Below are 20,373 nucleotides of genomic sequence, written 5' to 3' on the forward strand. Positions count from 1 at the left end.
ATCTTTTGACTGTTTTTATCCACTTCCTCTCCTTTACCCACTGCCTCTGGTAACCACAAATCTGAGCTCTTTTCCATGAGTTTGTTTTTGCAGGATAGCTGACCTACAACTCTGTGTGAGCTTCTGGTACACACCATAGTAACTCAGTACTTCTATACATTTCAAAATTATAAGTCTAGCTGCCATTTGCCACCTTACAAAGATATTCAAATTATAATTCTTGACATATCCCCACAATGTACATTTCATACCTGTGACTCATTTCTTTTGAAATTAGAAAAGACCCTGATGCTGTGAAAGACTGAGGGCAGGAGGAGGAGAAGGCAACAGAGGATGAGACGGTTGGATGGCCTCCCCAGCTCAATGGACATGAGTTTGATCAAGCTCTGGGAGATGGTGAAGGACAGGGAAGACCAGCATGCTGCAGCCCTTGGTGTCACAAAGAGTTGGACGCGACTAAGTGACTGAACAACGATGACAATTCAGTAAGTGGGAGTTTGTACCAGTTGGGAGTTAATCCCCTTCACTTATCCCTCTCCTCTCCACAACCTCCTCTCTAACAACCACTTGTCTGTTCTCTGTACCTGTGAGTTTGTGTCCGTTTTGTTTGTTCATTTGTTTCATTTTTTAGATTCAAAAAAATTATTGTTTTGAAGCGTCTTCTCTTATTCTACACAAGTAAAATCATACAGTATTTGTCTTTCTCTGTCTGACTTGTTTCATTTAGCATAACACACCCAAGTCCAGCTGTGTTCTCAGAAATGACAAGATTTCATTCTTTTTTTTTTATGGCTGAGTAATATAGTTTTTACATATCTATATTTATCACAACTTCTTATCCATTCATCTATTGATTGGTACTTAGATTGCTTCCATATCTTGGCTATTGTAAACAATGCTGCAATAAACATAGGTGTACATATATCTTTTTTTGAAAACCCAGAGTAGAACTGATGTATGTATGTATTGGGTTGGTGCAAAAGTAATTATGGTTTTGCGCTGATGAATTTTGCCATTTGATACTGGAATACATACTTAAATAAATGTGGTTATGTTATACATCATTTTAATGTGCATTCCTTGCTTTATCGTTTTTTGCTAATGACTTATTTAGTTCAGTTCAGTAGCTCAGTCGTGTCTGACTCTTTGTGATCCCATGGACTGCAGCACGCCAGGCTTTCCTGTCCATCACCAACTCCTGGAGCTTACTCACACTCATGTCCATCGAGTCAGTGATGCCATACAACCAACTCATCCTCCTGACTTCAACCTTTCCCAGCAACAGGGTCTTTTCAAATGAGTCAGTTCTTCACATCAGGTGGCCAAAGTATTGAAGCTTCAGCTTCAACATCAGTCCTTCCAATGAATATTCAGGACTGATTTCCTTTAGGATTGACTAGTTGGATCTCCTTGTAGTCCAAGTGACTCTCAAGAGTCTTCTCCAACACCACAGTTCAAAAGCATCAATTCTTCACCACTCAGCTTTCTTTATGGTCCAACTCTCACATCCATACATGACTATTAGAAAAATCATAGCTTTGACTAGGCAGACTTTTGTTGGCAAAGTAATGTCTCTGCTTTTTAACATGCTGTCTAGGTTGGTCATAACTTTTCTTCCAAGGAGCAAGTGTCTTTTAATTTCATGGCTGCAGTCACCATCTGCAGTGATTTTTGGAGCCCAAGAAAATAAAGTCTCTCACAATTTCCATTGTTTCCCCATCCATTTGCCATGAAGTGATGGGACCGGATGCCATCATCTTAGTTTTCTGTATGTTGAGTTTTAAGCCAACTTTTTCACTGTCCTCTTTCACTTTCATCAAGAGGCTCTTTAGTTCTTCTTTGGTTTCTGCCATAAGGGTGGTGTCATCTGCACATCTGAGGTTATTGATATTTCTCCCAGCAATCTTGATTCCAGCTTGTGCTTCATCCAGCCTGGCATTTTGCATGACGTACTCTGCATATACGTTAAATAAGCAGGGTGACAATATACAGCTTTGACGTCCTCCTTTCCGGATCTGGAAGCAGTCTGTTGTTCCATGTTCAGTTCTAACTGTTGCTTCTTGACCTGCATACAGATTTCTCAGGAGGCAGGTCAGGTGGTGTGGTATTTCCATCTCTTTAAGAATTTTCCACAGTTTGTTGTGAAATGTCTTATTACTTGCTGCTGCTGCTGCTGCTAAGTCGCATCAGTCGTGTCCAACTCTGTGCGACCCCATAGACGGCAGCCCACCAGGCTCCCCCATCCGTGGGATTCTCCAGGCAAGAATACTGGAGTGGGTTGCCATTGCCTTCTCCAATGCACGAAAGTGAAAAGTGAAAGTGAAGTCGCTCAGTCGTGTCCGACTCTTAGCGACCCCATGGACTGCAGCCTACCAGGCTCCTCCATCCATGGGATTTTCCAGGCAAGAGTACTGGAGTGGGGCGCCATTGCCTTCTCCATATTACTTGCTATATATTTCATATTTTTTTAAGACTATGGAAATGACGTTAAACAAAAGGCAAATCTGAGTGATTTTCAAGTTCAAAATGGGTTGTAAAGCAGCAGAGGCAATTCGCAACATCAAGAACTCATTTGGCCCAGGAACTGCTAATGAACATGCAGTGCAGCGGTGCTTCAAAAAATTTTGCCAAGGAGACGAGATCTTTGAAGATGAGGAGCCCATCAGCCGGCCATCAGAAGTTGACAAGGACCACTGAGGGCAACCATCGAAACTGATCCTCTTAAAACTACATGAGAAGTTGCTGAAGAACTCCACATCGACCTTTCTGTGGTCGTTTGGCATTTGAAACAAACTGGAAAGGTGAAAAAGCTCGGTAAGTGGGTGTCTCACAAGCTGACCATAGATCAAAAAATTGTTGCTTTGAAACGTCGTCTTCTCTTATTCTACACAATAACAGTGAACCATTTCTCAACCGGATTGTGATGTGTGACAAGTGGATTTTATATGACATCCAGCAATGACCTGCTCAGTGGCTGGACTGAGAAGAGGCTCCGAAGCACTTCCCAAAGCCCAACTTGCACCCAAAATAAGGGTCATGGTCACCGTTTGGTGGTCTGCTCCTGGTCTGATCCACCAGAGCTTTCTGAATCCCAGTGAAACCACCACATCTGAGAAGCGTGCTCAGCAGATGGATGAGATGCATGAAAACTGTGGCACCTGCAGCCCACACTGGTCGACAGAACGGCCCCCGGTCTTCTCGTGACAACGCCGGACCACACTTTGCACACCGAACACATCAAAAGGTGAACGAGTTGGGCTACGAAGTTTTGCCTCCTCCACCACATTCACTTGACCTCTCACCAACCGGCTACCACTTCTTCAAGCATCTTGATCCCTTTTTGCAGGGAAAATGCTTCCACAACCAGCAGGGGGCTTGGAAAACGCTTTCCCAGAGTTCATCGGATCCCCAAGCATGAATTTTTATGCTACAGGAATAAACAAACTTCTTTCTCGTTGGCAAAAATGTGTTGATTGTGATGGTTCCTATTTTGATTAATAAAGATGTGTTTGAGCCTAGTTATAATGATTTAAAATTCACGATCCGAAACCGCAATTATGTTTGCACCACCTAATGGTTTTAATTTTTAAAGGAATCTCCATTCTATACATTCCCACCAACAGGACACGAGGGTTCCCTTTTCTCTACATCCTCACGGAAAGTTGTTATTTGTTGTCTTTTTGATTCTGACAGGTGTGAGATGATACTTCACTGTGGTTTTAATTTGCATCTCCCTGACAACTAATGATGCTCAGCACCTTCTGCGTGCTTGCTTGATACTCTATATTTTCTTTGGTTGAGTGTCAGCAGGCTACTCAAATCTTTGGGCCATTTTAAAAAATTGGGTTTAAAAGAATTCTTTATCTCTTCTTTGTTTATTTATTTATTTTTTAAATTTTATTTTATTTTTAAACTTTACATAATTGTATTAGTTTTGCCAAATATCAAAATGAATCCGCCACAGGTATACATTCTTGATGTAAGTCCCTTATGAGCTGTAAGTTTTGCAAATGTTTTCTTCCAGTTTGTGAACTGCGTTGTTGCAGTGTCTTCTGCAGTGTAGAGACGTAACTTTCCCCTTATTCTTTATGCTTACAGCCTAAGGAATCTTTGCCTATCCCAAAGTCATACAGCTTTTATCTTGCTTTCTTCTAGAAGCTTTATAGTTTAGCTTGTATATTTAGGTTTATCATTCAAGTTATGTTTATGGTTTTAAGGATTAATACTTTTTTTAATACGAAAATCCATTTTTCCAGACCCACTCATCTAACAGAATATTCTTTCTCTACTGAATTATCCTGAGAATCCTATTTTGGGATCCTCTATTCTGTTCCAGTGATGTATATACCTATCTTTATGCCAATGCTATACTGTTTTGATTACTTGAGCTTGATAGTAAATCTTGAAATCAGGCATTTAATATTTTTGTTGCTACTGAAAATACTATTTGTAAAATTTCAATTTCCAGTTATTAACTGTTACTAAATAGAAACTCACGGAGAAGGCAATGGCACCCCACTCCAGTACTCTTGCCTGGAGAATCCCATGGATGGAGAAGCCTGGTAGGCTGCAGTCCATGGGGTCTATAAGAGTCGGACACAACTAAGCGACTTCACTTTCACTTTTCACTTTGATGCACTGGAGAAGGAAATGGCAACCCACTCCAGTGTTCTTGCCTGGAGAATTCCAGGGATGGGGGAGCCTGGTGGGCTGCCGTCTATGGGGTCGCACAGAGTTGGACATGACTGAAGCAACTTAGCAGCAGCAGCAGCAGCAAATAGAAACTCAACTAATTTCTGTATATTGATCTTATATCTTGTGATTGGGCTAAACACACTCTTTGCATTTTTGGTTGATTTTTCCTACACAGATGATCATGCTTTCTGTGAATGAAGACAGTTTTAGTTCCTTTCCTGTCTATACATCTTTTATGTTGCTATTTTTTCTTACTGGACTACTAGCCACTCAGCACAATGCTAAATGAAAGTAGTGACTGTTGAACTCTTGGCTTTGTTCTTGATCTCAGGGGAAAAGTTTTCATTCTTTCATCATTAAACTTGGTGTCTGTTGTAGGGTTTTCTTAGATGTACTTTATTCCTTCTATTCCTAGTTTGCTGAGAGTTTTATCATGAATTGATGTTGGATTCTTCTGTCTGCTTTTTCTGCATCTATTGAGATGACCATATGTTTTTCTGTCATAGTCTACTAATACAGTAATTTCCAAATGTTAAAATGAAATTGCATTGTTGTAATAAACCACATTTGGGTTCTGCTTATTTTGGGTATTATCCATTTTTTATGTGGCTAGCTTTAAGCTGTTAATTTTATTGAGGATTTTTATGTCTATGTTAATGAGGGATATTGGTCTGTAATTTTCTTGCAATCCCTTTGGCTTTGCTGTCATTAGTGTCATAAAATGGATGAGGAAGACTTTCCCCCTCTTCTCTTTTCTGGGAAAGTTTGTGATGGAATTGGTGTTGTTTCTTCCAATGAAGAAATGATTTCTTTCACCTGTGATGCTAACTGGTCTGAGAGATTTTAGTGGGAAAGTTTTATATTTATTTATTTATTCCATCTTTCTCTTTATTTTTTATTCATCTCATTTCTTCCTTATTCCTTTTTTCTCTTTCCTTGCCTTCTTTTGCATTGAGTCAATTTTGGTAATTTGTATATTCATAGAGCGATAGAAAGAGAAGGCAATGGCACCCCACTCCAGTATTCTTGGAATATTCCTGGAAATGTCCTGGAAAATCCCATGGACAGAGGAGCCTGGTGGGCTGCAATCCATGGGGTCGCTGAGTTGGACATGACTGAGCGACTTCACTTTCACTTTCATGCATTGGAGAAGGAAATGGCAACCCACTCCAGTATCCTTGCCTGGAGAATCCCAGGGACGGCGGAGCCTGGTGGGCTGCCGTCTATGGGGTCACACAGAGTCGGACATGACTGAAATGACTTAGCAGCAGCAGCAGCAGAGATATTTTACTAAGATTTCTGAAATTTTTAGCAAAGAGCTAAATAGTAGGCTTTATTTTTATATTTCTATTTCCCATAGGAAACTTTCTTATCCTCTTGCTATATAGTTTGAATTTTATGTATTTATTTTGTATTGATTAGATGTGCTACAGGCTTATCTTTCTCTAGGTTTATCAAAGAACTCGTTTTTACATTTATTTTTCTATTAATTTCTGACTTTAAACAAATACGAACTTCCCTCTGTTTTCCTTGAAAAGCAGTCTGTGGAGTGGTTAACAACATGTACTCTGGAGTCAGACTGTCTGGTTCCTATGCTGGCTCTGTCCCTTAACAGCGGCAGGACTCGGAGCCAGCTAAACTTTCCTGCCTTGGTTCTTTCATCTGAAAAATGGGCACACGAATAGCATTTACTTTTGCTGTGACGCTTAAATGAACACATGTAAAGTGCTGCAGGCAGTATCAGCCCACAGCATGTGCCATGTGGTATTGCTATTTTCTTTTTATTATTTTGTGCTGCTCTTTAATTTCTTTAAGCTGAAGTCTCAGTTCATTTGTCATCAGCCTTTAATGTTTAATCAGAGGGACATGTAAAACTATAAACTTCCCTTCACAGTACAATTTTGGCACAATCCCCTAAGTTTTGATATTAATTTTCTCATTATTTTTACTTTGTGATTTTATTCTTGGTTTTTCTTTTCATACAGTTAAAGGAAAGGATTGAACAACTCTGATGTGATTAGATGACTATGTTTAATCAAGTTCTGTCTGTATTTCTAACGGTCTTTTCTTTGTGTATTTGATGCAACATTAACCACTGTTTCATGAATACTGACCATGTTCATTTTCTCAATATCAATTTTCTTCTGATCTATTTGCCCTGAATTGAATTTTGTCTGATTTTCATACAACTTCCTTTTTATTTGCAGTTACTTTTGTCCTGCTTTGTAATGTTAGCCATTTTTATTACCTTCGGTTGGGTTTACATTAAAGTGGCATTGTTGGAATCTCACGAAGACTACAGATTATTGGTATTCATACTTCCTGAAGCTACACTATACATGATTCTTCTTTGATGCCAACTAACCCTTTGAGATATCCTCCCCCAAAAGGTCACAGATAGTTTGTCTTTTGGTAGAAGAAGGAGAACTCTGGGGTATTTCTTAGTCATTAATTCAACAATTGGTTTTACAAATGAATATATATGTCTTATCATAATAAACTGTGGAAAATTCTGAAAGAGATGGGAATACCAGACCACCTGATCTGCCTCTTGAGAAATTTGTATGCAGGTCAGGGAGCAACAGTTAGACCTGGACATGGAACAACAGACTGGTTCCAAACAGGAAAAGGAGTTCGTCAAGGCTGTATATTGTCACCCTGTTTATTTAACTTCTATGCAGAGTACATCATGAGAAACGCTGGAATGGAGGAAGCACAAGCTGGACTCAAGACTGCCGGGAGAAATCAATAACCTCAGCTATGGAGATGACACCACCCTTATGGCAGAAAGTGAAGAGGAACTAAAAAGCCTCTTGATGAAAGTGAAAGTGGAGAGTGAAAAAGTTGGCTTAAAGCTCAACATTCAGAAAACGAAGATCATGGCATCCGGTCCCATCACTTCATGGGAAATAGATGGGAAACAGTGGAAACAGTGTCAGACTTTATTTTTCTGGGCTCCAAAATCACTATAGATGGTGACTGCAGCCATGAAATTAAAAGACGCTTACTCCTTGGAAGGAAAGTTATGACCAACCTAGATAGCATATTCAAAAGCAGAGACATTACTTTGCCAACAAAGGTCTGGCTTGTCAAGGCTATGGTTTCTCCTGTGGTCATGTATGGATGTGAGCATTGGACTGTGAAGAAGGCTGAGTGCCGAAGAACTGATGCTTTTGAAGTGTGGTGTTGGAGAAGACTCTTGAGAGTCCCTTGGACTGCAAGGAGATCCAACCAGTCCATTCTGAAGGAGATCAGCCCTGGGATTTCTTTGGAAGGAATGATGCTAAAGCTGAAACTGCAGTACTTTGGCCACCTCATGCGAAGAGTTGACTCATTGGAAAAGTCTCTGATGCTGGGAGGGATTGGGGGCAAGAGGAGAAGGGGACGACAGAGGATGAGATGGTTGGATGGCATCACCAACTCAATGGACATGAGTTTGCGTAAACTCTGGGAGTTAGTGATGGACAGGGAGGCCTGGCGTGCTGCGATTCATGGGATCACAAAGAGTGGGACACGACTGAGCGACTGAACTGAACTGAGCATGTGTTAGGATTCCCTTTGTTCTCAAGGCCAAATAGTACTCTATTGTGTGAATATACTATGTTTTATTTTTTCATTCATCCTTCCATGGACACTTGCATTGCTTCTAGCTTTGGCTGCTGTGGGTAATGCTGCTATAAACACCAGGATGCAAATATCTGTTTAAGACCCTGCTGCCTCTTCTTTTGGGTATGTGCCCAGAAGCAGAATGGCTAGATATATGGCAATTCCATTTTGAATTGTTTGCAGAATCACTACATACTACAGATTTCTTATTTTTGAACTCAATTTTGCTTCATTTCTTGACTTCGTAAGAAGGACTGATGAAGAGTCTATTTTTTACATTTTTTTAAGACTTTTTTTTTGATGTGAACCATTTTTTAAAGCGTTTATCAAATTTGTTACAATATTGATTCAGTTTTATCTTCTGGCTTTTTGGCTGTGAGTTCCCAGACCAGGGATCAAACAGGCACCTCTTGCATTGGAAGATGAATTCTTAATCACTGAAGGGCCAGGGAAGTCCCCAGGAGTTCATTTTTGATGTATATTTTTCTGTTGCCTCTCTAAACAGACTCTCTGGTATAACGTTCCTCAGTTACATGCTTTCTCCAGGAAACCCAGCACATTTTTGCTGTCCTCACGTGCTCAGTGCACAGATGAAGAGGTTGACTTCTCTGTCATTTGTTCTTTTTTAAAATAACTTTTTTCCTGTTTTGGCTGCTTATAACATTTTTTAAAGTTTCTTTGTAGAAAAAGAAAAGGAAAAAAATTTCCATTTTGTGGGGGTCTCTGCCTGCAACAGAGTGAGTTTAATTTCTAGATATTTCACCAGAGGAAAATTCTTTATTTACTTAATATTGCTTTGTCCGCATTTTTCTAATTTCTCCTTGAGAAGCACCAGTGAATTACGTCTTCACGCGCCACCCTCTATTCTCCTGAAATACAATCCTTTGCACACTCTCACTTTTTCACCTGGGTCAGAAGTTGACAAATCATGTCCTATTTTTAAATGGCTGGGAAGCTAACAATGGTTTTTCCATTTTTAAAGGGTGGTGAACACGCAAAACAACACAAAAGAATAAGACTATAGGGCTCGCAAAGTGAAAATATTTACATCTGGCCCTTCGCATAGGAAGTCTGCCGACCCTGGATTCTCACCCTTGGAGAGCGGCTCAGGTTCACCCCCAGTGTCTCTGTGTCTGCTGCTTCTCGGTACCACTGACATCCTGAGTTCTCCACCACTGGTTCCAGTGAAGGTTTTACTTTTGCTCTTACAGGTTTAGGGGCTTTGCAATCTCCTTTATGGCTTCGTTTCAACTCCCCTAGCTGTCTTTACCTCTCTACCTCTCTTCTTTTCTTGGCTTTTGTTCCAGAATCACAGAACATTTTATTTGTCAGAATTCCCAGAATAACATTTCTGCTCTCTTCCACTGCCTGTTTTCTCAGGACTTGCTCACAGGGCTCCAAGATGTTCTCTGCCCAGGGAGCCCTCCTTCTGCACGGCTGCGCATGCCAGGACCTGGCCAGCTCAGTGCTCGGCAACAGTTTGTAGACTGCCCTCGGCTTCCCTGACTACCCACGTGACAGCCAGGTATGTACCCTGCATGCATTATTTACGGCACGTTTAGGCTTCTAGCTCACACTAATCCAATTCTCAGCTTCTAACTTTCCCTGAGAGCAGGAGTCAGAAAATTACTGTCTGTGGCCTATATGGCTAGCTAGCTAAGAGTGGTTTTTCTATTGTTTTTTTTAAAGGATTGTAAAACAACCAACCAACCAAAAAGCAAACAGCCAAGAAATTAGCAAGAACAGACAGAACATGCAGAATAAGACAGAAACCCTTTGTGTCCACGAAGCTTCAAAGATTAATATTTCTTATATGGTCATTTCGGAGAAGGCAATGGCACCCCACTCCAGTACCCTTGCCTGGAAAATCCCATGGATGGAGGAACCTCATAGGCTGCCTTCCATGGGGTCGCTAAGAGTCGGACACGACTGAGCGACTTCACTTTATTTTTTCACTTTCATGCATTGGAGAAGGAAATGGCAACCCACTTCAGTGTTGTTGCCTGGAGAATCCCAGGGACGGGGGAGCCTGGTGGGCTGGCGTCTATGGGGTCACACAGAGTCAGACATGACTGAAGTGACTTAGCAGCAGCAGCAGCAGCATGATCATTTATCAAGAAAGCTGCATATCCATCAACAGACGAGTGGATAAAGAAGATGTGGTGTATATACATACATATATATATATATATATATAGTTGACTCATTGGAAAAGACCTTGATGCTGGGAGGGATGGGAACAGGAGGAGAAGGGGACGACAGAGGATGAGATGGCTGGATGGCATCACTGACTCGATGGACATGAGTTTGAGTAAACTCCGGGAGTTGGTGATGGACAGGGAGGCCTGGTGTGCTGTGATTCATGGGGTTGCAAAGAGTTGGACACGACTGAGCGACTGAACTGAGCTAAACTGATTGATATACATATATATATATATATATATATATATAGAGAGAGAGAGAGAGAGAGAGAGAGAGAGAATGCTACTCATCATAAAAAAGAATGAAATTTTGCGATTTGCAGCAACGTGGATGGAATTGGAGGGCATTATGCCACAGCCTTGTCTAACTCAATGAAACTAAGCCATGCCTGTGGGGCAACCCAAGATGGGCGGGTCATGGTGGAGAGATGTGACAGAATGTAGTCCACTGGAGAAGGGAATGGCAAACCACTTCAGTATTCTTGCCTTGAGAACCCCATGAACAGTATGAAAAGGCAAAATGATAGGATACTGAAAGAGGAACTTCCCAGGTCAGTAGGTGCCCAATTTGCTACTGGAGATCAGTGGATAAATAACTCCAGAAAGAATGAAGGGATGGAGCCAAAGCAAAAACAATACCCAGCTGTGGATGCGACTGGTGATAGAAGCAAGGTCCAATGCTGTAAAGAGCAATATTGCAAATGAACCTGGAATGTCAGGTCCATGAATCAAGGCAAATTGTGAGAGAGTCATTTCCTAGGCAGGTTGATAAGGAGTCTAGGGGTCCCCAAAGAGAGAGGGGTCTGGAATTCTCAAGGAGGAAGAAAGGACAAACTTTTTTTCTTTCTCCACATTCCTTAGGATTATATACCAATGATGTATCCTGCCTAAGGACAGTCTTTGGATTCAACCTTCTGTTATCTTAAAATGTTAATTATGGGAGTAGACCTGGTCTTTACAAGGATGTATCTTGCCTGAGGACAGTGTTATCTTAAAATGTAAATTATGGGAGTAGGTCTGATGAGGTCTTTACAACCTCCAGACATTCTTTGGATTCACTGGAGAGTATATAACTTCATTGTTAACACTAGCAAGCGGGTACTCTTTCTGCCCCCTTCTGATGCCTATGTCAGAAGCTTTCTCTCTCTCCTTTATACTTTAATAAAACTTTATTACACAAAAGCTCTGAGTGATCAAGCCTCGTCTCTGGCCCCGGATTGAATTCTTCTCCTCCGGGGGCCAAGAATCCCGGTGTATTCGTGTGATTCAACAACAACCTTTCATCTTGGGGGCTCGTCTGGGATCCTTCAGGACAAGGTAAGGATGCTTGGAGCTTTAGTTCTTTGTTCTCTTAGCGAACACGTTTTCTGCTGTGCTTTACTAACCGTGTGCTTGTGTGAATGAATGGCATGCCCTGCGTGAAACAAGTAAGGAGCTCTGCTCTGTGGTTCCATGGTGATCTCATACGGCTTATGGCAGAAACCTGTCGGGGCGTTATACCGACCTGCCAATGCCAAGAGGCACCCAATGTCTCCTTCGGGAACCGACCAGAAATGGGCAAAGCGTGTGGACTGAACTCTCCTTTCTCGGTCAAACTTTTCAGTCTCTTTGACCATTTCATAACTCCTTGGGAATTAGAAGTACTAACCTAATCTATCGGATCATAGACTTTCAAGGGACTTGTGATCTATACTGTTATTGTGTACTGTGGCTTAGGTCCCAAACTTGGAGTGGTAGTCAAGAAAGTGTCTAGCCTCGCTAGGAATCGAAAGTTCGTAAGCTAGATGGAGCTCTAGCTCCCAGAACATCTCTGAGGTTAAAGGTTACTCAGATTGGGACTGTGATGGGTTTCTTTTTCTTTGGTAACGCCGGCTCTTAGTGGATCAGAGGAGGCTGTTATACTGGTTTGGTGATGCTTGGAAAGAACATCTCAGTTTTATGTTCGCGTCGGTCTTATTGTGGTCAGGAAATACTCAGGGTCGTGCACAGGCACTCAGGTGACGAACGTTTCCCCCAGTAGTCTTAGCTTGGGAGGCATCCCGGAAGGTTACTCTGATTCACCCCGGGTGACATCAGAGGCAAGCAAGGTTAAGGGTGAAGAGCTGGACGTCAAGTAGGGATGCTATCAAGTCTACCACTGCTACATCCCCACCCCATCTAGGTGGTAGAATCGGGAGGGACGAGTACGGCGCCTGCGTCGGTAAGGGACAGACTAAGTCCGACCAGGAAGGAAAAGCTTTTGGTGTAACGTCTGTCTACACCCCCATCTAGAGCAGGGAGGGACGCCTCCGGTAGAAAAATGGCCTTGGTCGCTTTTTTTCTCTCTTACAGATGGGAGCTAACAATTCCAGCCTCACTCCTTTGAACTGTATCCTGAAAAACTGGGATAGATTTGATCCCCAGGGCTTAAAAAAGACACACCTGGTCTTCCTATGTGATACTGCATGGCCACGGTATCCATTGGAGGATGACGAACGGTGGCCAGTTGGAGGGTCTCTTAAGTATAATACTGTTCTACAATTAGACCGGTTCTGTCAGGAACAAGGGAAATGGGTAGAAGTAGCATATGTGTTGCCCTTTTTCTCTCTGCGAAATATGCCAGACTTATGTCCTAAGGGTATAGATTTGGGCGTGAAACCTTCAGCTCCTCCCTATCCTCTTCCTTTGCCCCCGTACCTGGGACTCCAAACTGGGATTCAAACTGCCCACATGGAGGTCCAAACAACTCCTGTCTCAGTACGACCTCAGACTACTCTGGTTTCAGTAGAAACTCAGACCATCGAAGTAAGAGATGAGATGGAGGACAGGAGACAAAGAGAAGAAGAAAAACAGGTTTCTCCAATCTATCCCTGGGATCATATGCACAGAGCAGCCAGAGAGACTGAGGAACAGCCACACAAGCTGTTGCCTCTTTATGAAACACCCACCGGGAGAAATAATCAGTCTGTGAGAGTTAATAAGCCTTTTTCTTATCAAGAAATACAAAGAATCAAGGAGAATCTGGGAGACTATTTAGAGGATCCAGAAAAATATATTAGAGCCTTTAAAGGTGTTACTCTGCTTTATGACCTCACTTGGAAGGATGTGATGTATATCTTGGGACAAACGCTGACTCCTGAGTCAAAGACTCAAGTTTTGGGAAAAGCGGTTGCTTATGGAGATGAATGGCTTGGTAATGAATCAGTAGGGAAGAGGGAGAACAAGATAGCGGCCCTCCCCACTGGGAATCAGGCAGTCCCAACTATAGAACCAGATTGGGACTACAACACAGCAAAAGGAATATGGGATCAGAGTCATTTTGTTAGATGTATTCTTGAAGGACTTAGGCAGGCGCGTTCTAAGCCTTTAAACTATGGCAAATTGGCAGATATAGAACAGGAGGAGAAAGAAGCTCCTGGTAAATTCCTAGACAGACTGAGAGAAGGCCTTCGCAGATTCACTGAGATTGATCCCAAAAGTGAAGAGGGAAAAGTGATCTTAAAGGATAGATTTCTCACTCAGTCGGCTCCAGATATCCGCCGTAAGCTATTAAAACAGGCGTATGGACCAAATCAGTCTTTAGATACTCTGTTACAACTGGCTCAGACAGTCAATTATGGTAGGGAGTATGAGGAAAAGAAAGAAAGGCAAAAAAAGACAAAGAAAAGGCGGAAGCCTTCGCCATGGCTATGAAAAACGTTCTTAAACAGCCTGAGAAAAATGCCCAGAGGGGCCCAGGTGAAAAGTGATGGGCTTGCTATTACTGTGGAAAGGAGGGGCACCTCAAGCGGGATTGCCCTCAGGCATCTAAGCCGCCCCCGGCTCCATGTCCGGTCTGCAAAGAACCACACTGGAAGAGAGACTGCCCCCAGAGGCGTAGGTCTCCCGGGTTGGACTCTCAAGACAATCAGGACTGAAGGTGCCCGGGGGTCCCCACACAAGCTCCCATCCTAATTACACCTGAGGAACCCCGGGTATTAATAGTTGTGGGGGGCCAATCCGTCGATTTCCTTTTAGATACTGGGGCAACTTATTCTGTGCTTACTGAAGCCCCTGGCCCACTTTATTCCCGATCCGCTTCCGTAATGGGACTGTCTGGATGAGCCAAAAGGTATTATTTCAGTTATTCTTTATCTTGCAACTGGGATTCTGTGCTGTTTTCACACGAGTTTCTGATCGTGCCAGAATCTCCCTCACCCCTTTTGGGAAGGGATATACTGAGCAAGGTCCATGCCTCTGTTTTCATGAATATGGAGCCCTCCCTTTCTCTCCCTTTAGTTGAACAAAATGTAAATCCTAGAGTATGGGCTGATGGAAAATCTGTGGGTCGAGCACAAAATGCTATTCCTGTAGTTGTTAAGCTCAAAGACCCACACACATTTCCACATAAGAAGCAGTATCCACTGAAACCTGAAGTTAAGGAAGGGTTAAAACCCATCATCGAAAATTTAAAGGAGCAGGGACTATTAATTCCCTGTAACAGTCCTTGCAACACTCCTATTTTGGATATAAAGAAATCAAATGGTAAATGGAGACTAGTTCAAGATTTACAAATAATAAATGAGGCTGTAGTTCCTTTACACCCCGTGGTGCCTAATCCTTATACTCTATTGTCTGAAATTCCTGAACGGGCCAAATATTTCTCAGTAATTGATTTAAAAGATGCTTTCTATTCAGTGCTTTTGGCAGAAGAAAGTCAATTCCTATTTGCCTTTGAAGACCCTACGCAGCCAGCTTCTCAGTTAACCTGGACAGTTTTGCCCCAGGGATTTCATGACAGTCCTCACTTATTCGGACAAAGTTTGTCACGGGATCTACAAAACTTTAATAGCTCTGAAGCAGTGGTGTTACAATATGTAGATGATATTTTGCTCTGTGCTGAGACAGAGGAAGCTTGTTTGCGAGCCTCAGAAGATTTCTTAAACTGTCTGGCAGACTGTGGTTACAAGGCATCAAGAGAAAAGGCTCAGCTTTGTCAACAATCAGTTAGATATCTGCACCTAATCATATCAGAAGGGACTAGGGCCATAGGCCCTGAGAGAATTAAACCTATACTAAATCACCCCCTACCTATGACTTTAAGACAATTGAGAGGATTTTTTGGGAATCACAGGTTACTGTCGCATTTGGATTCCAGGTTATGGGGAACTTGCTCGGCCTTTATATAAACTTATAGCTGAAACTCAACAGGCCCAAACCGACAAACTTGTTTGGTCTCCAGAAACTCAAAAGGCTTTTAAGGTTCTTCAGACTGCTCTCCTGCAAGCTCCAGCTCTGAGCTTGCCCACAGGGTCAGAATTTAATTTGTTTGTCACTGAAAGAAAAGGTGTGGCATTGGGAGTTTTGACACAACCCCGAGGGCCTCACCAGCAACCTATTGCTTATCTAAGCAGAGAATTAGATGTAGTTTCACGTGGGTGGCCCCACTGCCTAAGAGCAATTGGGGCAGCGGCTTTATTAGCACCTGAAGCTTTAAAAATAATTAATGGATGAAACCTTACTGTACTGACTTCTCATGATGTAAGTGGAATCTTACATTCTAAGATTACATTCTAAGATTTGGATGACAGACAGTAGGCTTCTTAAGTATCAGTCATTGTTGTTAGAAGGACCAGTAACTAAACTTAAAGTTTGTGGAAATTTAAATCCTGCCACTTTCCTTCCTGAGAAGGAAAATGAAACACCTGATCACGATTGTTCTCAATTCCTAACTTTAAACTATGCAGCTTGGGAGGATCTAAAGGATACCCCATTAGCCAATCCTGACATGGAAATATTTACAGATGGCAGTTCTTTTGTTCAGGATGGAAACCGTAAAGCAGGTTACGCCGTGGTGACTGCTGAACAGGTTTTGGAAGCAAAATCTCTCCCCCAGGGAACCAATGCTCAGTTAGCGGAGCTTGTGGCTCTGACCCAAGCTCTAGAGTTAAGCAAAGGCCAGCAGATGGGCCTGATAATCTATGTGAGTCTCCTTCTACTGACTCCAAATATCCTGAGTCTGCCGTTGGATCCTCAAGACAATGTCTTCCTGTCCTGGGCTCACTCCTATGCTGCATTCCACAATCGGTCTAACTGCTGGGTCTGCGGAGCGCTCCCCTCTTCGTCAGTGGAAGGCTTCCCATGGTGGACATCCCCACTTCAAGGAAAAGACTTTCTCCAAGTCTGTGAATACCTTCGACAACAATCACATGCGATGCCTCTTCTTCATCTGATGACATCTACCAACCCTAAAATGGACTGGTGCAACTTTGTACTTTAACTATGGACATAATGTGACTTTTAATTTTAATTCTGATTGTTTTGTTTTTGCTGTTTGCTCCCTGCATCTGTAATTGTATAACTGGATTTGTTTCTAGTCTCATGAAAGCTTTTAAGTTACAAATGGTTGCTCAAACTCCTGCTACTGCTGTAGCTTCCTCCAACTACTATTTGGGGCCCCTGGATCAGATATCCTCAATATGAGGATTAGGAGAATATGTTGCCTCACCAATTTAGGGACAACGCCCCTTGTCAGCTCGGAAGCAGTTATGGAACGAGAACGACGCCCCTTTTCCCTAGGCAACATAATTCTCCTAAAAGAAAAGGGGGGAATGAGAGTCATTTCCTAGGCAGGTTGATAAGGAGTCTAGGGGTCCCCAAAGAGAGAGGGGTCTGGAATTCTCAAGGAGGAAGAAAGGACAAACTTTTTTTCTTTCTCCACATTCCTTAGGATTATATACCAATGATGTATCCTGCCTAAGGACAGTCTTTGGATTCAACCTTCTGTTATCTTAAAATGTTAATTATGGGAGTAGACCTGGTCTTTACAAGGATGTATCTTGCCTGAGGACAGTGTTATCTTAAAATGTAAATTATGGGAGTAGGTCTGATGAGGTCTTTACAACCTCCAGACATTCTCTGGATTCACTGGAGAGTATATAACTTCATTGTTAACACTAGCAAGCGGGTACTCTTTCTGCCCCCTTCTGATGCCTATGTCAGAAGCTTTCTCTATCTCCTTTATACTTTAATAAAACTTTATTACACAAAAGCTCTGAGTGATCAAGCCTCGTCTCTGGCCCCGGATTGAATTCTTCTCCTCCGGGGCCCAAGAATCCCGGTGTATTCGCGTGATTCAACAACAACCTTTCAATTGGAAGTGGTCAAACAGGAGATGGCAAGAGTGAACATCAACATTCTAGGAATCAGCAAACTAAAATGGACTGGAATAGGTGAATTTAACTCAGATGACCATTGTATCTACTACTGCGGGCAGGAATCCCTCAGAAAAAATGGAGTAGCCATCATGGTCAACAAAAGAGTCCAAAATACAGTACTTGGATGCAATCTCAAAAATGACAGAATGATCTCTGTTTGTTTCCAAGGCAAACCATTCAATATCATAGTAATCCAAGTCTATGCCCCAACCAGTAACGCTGAAGAAGCTGAAGTTGAACGGTTCTATGAAGACCTACAAGACCTTTTAGAACGAACACCCCAAAAAGATGTCCTTATCATTATAGGGGACTGGAATGCAAAAGTAGGAAGTCAAGAAACACCTGGAGTAACAGGCAAATTTGGCCTTGGAATATGGAATGAAGCAGGGCAAAGGCTAATAGAGTTTTGCCAAGAAAATGCACTGGTCATAACAAACACCCTCTTCCAACGACACAAGAGAAGACTCTACACATGGACATCACAAGATGGTCAACACCGAAATCAGACTGATTATATTCTTTGCAGCCAAAGATGGAGAAGCTCTATACAGTGAACAAAAACAAGACCAGGAGCTGACTGTGGATCAGACCATGAATTCCTTATGGCCAAATTCAGACTTAAATTGAAAGTAGGGAAAACCACTAGACCATTCAGGTATGACCTAAATCAAATCCCTTAGGATTATACAGTGGAAGTGAGAAATAGATTTAAGGGCCTAGATCTGATAGACTGCCTGATGAACTATGGAATGAGGTTCGTGACATTGTACAGGAGACAGGGATCAAGACCATCCCCATGGAAAAGAAATGCAAAAAAGCAAAATGGCTGTCTGGGGAGGCCTTACAAATAGCTGTGAAAAGAAGAGAAGCAAAATGCAAAGGGGAAAAGGAAAGATATAAGCATCTGAATGCAGAGTTCCAAAGAATAGTAAGAAGAGATAAGAAAACCTTCCTCAGCGATCAGTGCAAAGAAATAGAGGAAAACAACAGAATGGGAAAGACTAGAGATCTCTCCAAGAAAATTAGAGATACCAAGGGAACATTTCATGCAAAGATGGACTCAATAAAGGACAGAAATGGTATGGACCTAACAGAAGCAGAAGATATTAAGAAGAGGTGGCAAGAATACACAGAACTGTACAAAAAAGATCTTCACGACCCAGATAATCACGATGGTGTGATCACTGACCTAGAGCCAGACATCCTGGAATGTGAAGCCAAGTGGGCCTTAGAAAGCATCACTACGAACAAAGCTAGTGGAGGTGATGGAATCCCAGTTGAGCTATTCCAAATCCTGAAAGATGATGCTGTGAAAGGGCTGCACTCAGTATGCCAGCAAATTTGGAAAACTCAGCAGTGGCCACAGGACTGGAAAAGGTCAGTTTTCATTCCAATCCCAAAGAAAGGCAATGTCAAAGAATGCTCAAACTACCGCACAATTGCACTCATCTCACACGCTAATAAAGTAATGCTCAAAATTCTCCAAGCCTGGCTATAGCAATATGTTAACCGTGAACTTCCTGATTTTCAAGCTGGTTTTTAAAAAGGCAGAGGAACCAGAGATCAAATTGCCAACATCCACTGGATCATGGAAAAAGCAAGAGAGTTCCAGAAAAACATCTATTTCTGCTTTATTGACTATGCCAAAGCCTTTGACTGTGTGGATCACAATAAACTGTGGAAAATTCTGAAAGAGATGGGAATACCAGACCACCTGATCTGCCTCTTAAGAAATCTGTATGCAGGTCAGGAAGCAACAGTTAGAACTGGACATGGAACAACAGACTGGTTCCAAATAGGAGAAGGAGTACATCAAGGCTGTATACTGTCACCCTGCTTATTTAACTTATATACAGAGTACATCATGAGAAATGCTGGACTGGAAGAAACACAAGCTGGAATCAAGATTGCCGGGAGAAATACCAATAACCTCAGATATGCAGATGACACCACCCTTATGGCAGAAAGTGAAGAGGAACTCAAAAGCCTCTTGATGAAAGTGAAAGTGAAGAGTGAAAAAGTTGGCTTAAAACTCAACATTCAGAAAACAAAAATCATGGCATCCGGTCCCATCACTTCATGGGAAATAGATGGGGAAACAGTGGAAACACTGTCAGACTTTATTTCTCTGGGCTCCAAAATCACGCAGATGGTGATTGCAGCCATGAAATTAAAAGACGCTTACTCCTTGGAAGGAAAGTTATGACCAACCTAGATAGCATATTCAGAAGCATAGACATTACTTTGCCAACAAAGGTCCGTCTAGTCAAGGCTATGGTTTTTCCAGTGGTCATGTATGGATGTGAGAGTTGGACTGTGAAGAAAGCTGAGCGCCGAAGAATTGAAGCTTTTGAACTGTGGTGTTGGAGAAGACTCTTGAGAGTCCCTTGGACTGCAAGGAGATCCAACCAGTCCATCCTAAAGGAGATCAGCCCTAGGATTTCTTTGGAAGGAATGATGGTAAAGCTGAAACTCCAGTACTTTGGCCACCTCATGCGAAGAGTTGACTCATTGGAAAAGACTCTGATGCTGGGAGGGATTGGGGGCAGGAAGAGAAGGGGACGACAGAGGATGAGATGGCTGGATGGCATCACTGACTCGATGGACGTTGAGTCTGGGTGAACTCCGGCAGTTGGTGATGGACAGGGAGGCCTGGCGTGCTGCGATTCATGGGGTGGCAAAGAGTCGGACACGAC

At 42.4% G+C, this 20,373-nt stretch overlaps 1 protein-coding gene across 2 annotated transcripts in view; it reads right to left on the minus strand.

Moving 5' to 3' along the window:
* The window catches only part of SFXN1 (sideroflexin 1), a 62,132-nt gene that overhangs the window by 23,988 nt on the left and 17,771 nt on the right, over positions 1-20,373 (minus strand). The gene's annotated exons all lie outside the window — the stretch shown is intronic.

This window comes from Bos javanicus, chromosome 10 (assembly GCF_032452875.1).
Source record: "Bos javanicus breed banteng chromosome 10, ARS-OSU_banteng_1.0, whole genome shotgun sequence".
In the NCBI taxonomy this organism is placed as follows: Eukaryota; Metazoa; Chordata; class Mammalia; order Artiodactyla; family Bovidae; genus Bos; species Bos javanicus.